Source organism: Ylistrum balloti, unplaced genomic scaffold (assembly GCF_031769215.1).
Source record: "Ylistrum balloti isolate Yb309-2 unplaced genomic scaffold, AGI_CSIRO_Ybal_v1 Utg369900, whole genome shotgun sequence".
Classification (NCBI taxonomy): domain Eukaryota; kingdom Metazoa; phylum Mollusca; class Bivalvia; order Pectinida; family Pectinidae; genus Ylistrum; species Ylistrum balloti.
The window spans coordinates 510,555-515,021 of NW_026782028.1; the positions used below are offsets into that span (position 1 = coordinate 510,555).

The 4,467-nt window shown below is 36.4% G+C and overlaps 1 pseudogene; it reads left to right on the forward strand.

Annotated features, from left to right (window-relative positions):
- The first annotated feature begins 226 nt into the window (after window positions 1-226).
- On the forward strand, window positions 227-3,043 carry LOC132546650 (G-protein coupled receptor GRL101-like; annotated as a pseudogene).
- The last annotated feature ends 1,424 nt before the right edge of the window (window positions 3,044-4,467 follow it).

Consider the following 4,467-nt stretch of genomic DNA (forward strand, 5'->3'; position numbering starts at 1 on the left):
GTTTACCAAGACAGTGGTCTCCCGAATGCTTATGGATATATATTTTTTTCCATCTAATGAATTTTTAGATATATTGTTAACGTTAACTTCTAATGTTGAGTATTCTGTTTCCTAGTATTTCCATAACAATACCGTGATGACATCACGACCAATGATTGATTTAATGCCTTTGAAATCCTCTAGTACAACAGGATAATTTTATGTATTACATTAGGAAGAAAAAGATATGGCTATGAGGAGACTGCCAAGTGTCCGATTCGTTTTTGTCAGCACGTCAGCTACAGATGTGACATACGATGCACGAGACAAGAAACGGGAGACAACTGCGGTTGGTATATTAAATCCACCGAGAGATTGTTTTTTACATACATGGTGAAAAGAGATCAACATGCTTAACACCTTTTTTTTATGTTAGATTAGAATAAAATATCATTTAATACAAGAAATAGGATGACATAGCGTTGAATTTGAATTATGAGTTGTCTCCTTACTGTATGCGATGATAGATGAGGTCAATGGAGTATATATCAGGTGTAATCGTTCCTTTATCCTACGCCAAAACACGAAATTTAACTTTACTTTGTTGACATTTGCGGGACTCTCGTGGACGATCTAGTTTTATCTATCAATTCCTGTGAGTAGTCTTAGTAAGAATAATAGATGTATATTTCTAGCTGAAAACCGATATCATCGTCGATAATTGTGTTGTGTGTACTAGTAAGTACAATAAACAGCCATTGTTTCAGGACTACACAACTGTGCAGGAACACATCATTGTCCTTATAGCCACACCATTCCTCTTCAAGAAGTATGTGACGATAAAAGCCAGTGTCCAGATTCCGATGACGAATCTGTATGTGTCCATCCGTGCCAACCTAGTTGTATGTGTGTTGGTCTCATAGTCAACTTCAGCGACCCTTCCCTGGGGACTGTACGGACACCTTCCTATATCGTATGGAACGATTCAATATCTCCGGGTTTTCTACACCTATCAAACATTGGTTATTTAGCTATTACGAATATCAATGAGTTGTACAAAACATTTCTCAATGGTTTACAAAGCCTCAGATCACTGGATTTATCTAATAATGGCATTGTGTCATTACCCGAAAGCTTGTTCGACGACCTGTCAAGTCTTGTATCGTTGCATTTATCATATAATAAGTTAAACCAATTACCAACCAATGTGTTTTACGGTCTCTCTGGACTCAGGGTACTTTTACTAGACAACAATATAATATCAGTTCTAGCCGATACGGCGTTTAGAGGTCTCCCTGTACTTGAGTCACTGGACCTATATAACAATCGGATATCAGTTCTACCTGACAACATATTTAATGAGTTACCTAGACTTAAATTTCTGGGCCTATCAAACAATCGGATAATGTCCCTCAATGATGATTCATTAAGAAGTATACTGAATGTAACAATGTTGATTTTAAGCGGAAATTTTTTAACTTCTCTTCCCACCCTACCTGCCTCTGTTCAATATCTCGATATATCATACAATGATTTTTCAAGTTTAACTTTTAGTACGTTCACTAATCATAGTAATTTAATTCATTTGATCATTATCGGGAACAAGCTGAAAGTTAAGCAACATATGTTTGAAGGTTTAGACAATCTGATTTTTTTAGTAAGTGATACTCCATTCATGTGTTGTGTTAAGCCTAAGTCGGTTGCCGAAGATAGTTGTTTAAATCGTTATAGGATATCTTCGTGTGATAATTTGATAGGTTCAGATTTACTTCGAGTTTTTCTCTGGATAATTGGAGTTTGTGCCCTAATCGGAAACTTTGCTGTAATGTTCTACCGATTATATATTGATAGAGATAATATCGGGAGGAGTTATTCGATTTTTGTACTGAATTTGAGTGTGTCGGATTTCCTTATGGGTATATACCTGTTGATAATAGGCACTGTTGATGTCAATTATCGAAACACGTACGCATGGAATGATCAGGATTGGAGAAAGAGTATTATATGTACCATAGCTGGAATTCTATCAAATGTCTCTAGTGAAATGTCAACGTTCCTTATACTAATGGTGACAATAGACAGAGTGATTGTCATAGTATCTCCCATGTCCCGTCTTTCTCGGCGAAATATCTCGTGGAAACAGGCTTGCTTATTCTCATTTTTCTTGTGGTGCGTTGCTATCACAATTGCTATCATCCCTGCTATTTCTCTGCAATTCTACTTCAAGGATGAATATTATTCTCAATCAGGATTGTGTCTTGCCTTACCACTGACAGGTGACGAACAACCTGGTTCGGAATATTCTTTTGCAGTGTTCGTTTGTCTGAACAGTTTCGTCTTTGTCATCATAGCCATAGGCCAACTCTGCATGTTTAAAAGCCTTGTGACAAGTGGTGGGAGTCGGGTAGCTTCGTCGCGGACTCGACAACGAGACCTGTCAGTAGCTAGAACCCTCTTCCTGGTGGTAGCAACTGACTTCTGCTGCTGGTTTCCTATCGGTGTCATGGGTAGGTGATATTTGTATATTTAATTACAAGACTTGATCTTTTACTACGACGCTAAAGTCAAGGTCAAAGGATCAGCAAAATCATGATTAGTGTAATGTCATATTTTAGGGCTTAGAGTGAAAATGAGTATTCTACTTGACCGATCAAGTCATCAAAAATCAAGAATATATTTCATTTCAAATTAAATAACTGACATAAGAGATGGTCATCTGTAAAAAAGTTTATCTACAGCATAAAATAAATGGTCGTTATAATTAAAGATTCTTGCCATCAAAAATAAAAGTTTGAGTTAGTTGAGCTAACTCGTAATATGATGTTTCTTTTAGTCCTAGTACAAAGGTAATTTGCTCAGGTTATTTGCATTAAATTCGGTAGATAATTAATTGTAATGACAACGCATGCGCTTTAAATGCATACTGTTTTTTCTCGTCCTCATCACTGCTTATAGTGTTGTTTAACCTTTAATGAGAAGAATAATTGTCAGATACTATTCCATTTTTCAGGTGTTATGTCAAAAATTGGATTTGAGATTTCAAATGACGTGTATGCCTGGGTAATGGTATTTGTGCTGCCGGTCAATGCCGCCTTCAACCCGTTCTTGTACACAGTGTCAGCAATTTGGAGGAGGCGACAACGAGCACGTTGATTACCATTACAGTGTACTATAGCTAATCAGACTCTTGCATATACCTAAGTGTCCTTAACAGACTGTTGAGAGTGCAGTACATTACACCATCTTATTAACAAGCTATAACTGAGTCATAGGTCAAACAGTGTGAATAAACAATACATTTTCTTCAAATATTTGGTACAATATTTCTCGCCTTGGCTGCCAGTTTTCAAATCAATATAACGAGAACACTTGGAAATTTATGCATGCCAAGTAATGTTATGCGGATTGTATCTCGATTTCATACATATGAATGCATTAAAAAATTCTAAAGGACCATTTTTGTCATGTCATCTTCTTAACTGATATGGCAAAATAACGATTTTCATCCTTTTTTCAATTAGTCAAACATGCAGGTTCACGTTTGATATTTTTAAGATGATCTGTCGTAAAGTCGTAAATTCAAAACAAATCGAACTGCGATTCCAAGATGTTGCCCCTTTTTTCAAGACTACTGTGAATACAGTCTTGATGAAAACTGTTTCATAACAAAACCAACGTAACACTCGATTAAAAAACGTTTGTTTTGATACAATTTAATTTTCGAACGTGAATAAAGTAGATAAATTTCCTTTCTTCTGGAAGTTCCAAGGCCATCAGAGTAACACTATGACATAACTCAACATTGAGTAAAAGTGTGTGAAATGCTCACTCAACATTGAGTCAGATTGTCTGAAATGCTCACTCAACATTGAATCAGAGTGTCGGAAATACGCACTCAACATTAAATAAGAGTGTCTGAAATGCTCACTCAACATTGAGTCATAGTGTCTGAAATGCTCACTCAACATTATGTCAAAGTGTGTGAAATGCTCACTCAAAATTAAGTGATAGTGTCTGAAATGCTCTCTCAACATTGAGTCATAGTGTCTGAAATGCTCACTTAACATTGAGTCAGAGTGTCTGAAATGCTCACTCAACATTGAGTCAGAGTGTCTAAAATGCTCACTCAACATTGAGTCAGATTGTCTGCAATTCTCACTCAACATTGAGTCATAGTGTCTGAAATGCTCACTCAGCATTGAGTCATAGTGTCTGAAATGCACACTCAACATTATGTCAAAGTGTGTAAAATGCTCACTCAACATTGAGTCAGAGTGTCTGAAATGCTCATTCAACATTGAGTCAGAGTGTTGGAAATGCTCACTCAACATTGAGTCAGAGTGTCTGAAATGCTCACTCAACATTGTGTCAGAGTGTCTGAAATGCTCACTCAAAAATAAGAAATAGTGTCTGAAATGTTCATTTAACATTGAGTCAGAGTGTCTGAAATGCTCATTCAACATTATGTCAAAGTGTGTGAAATGCTCA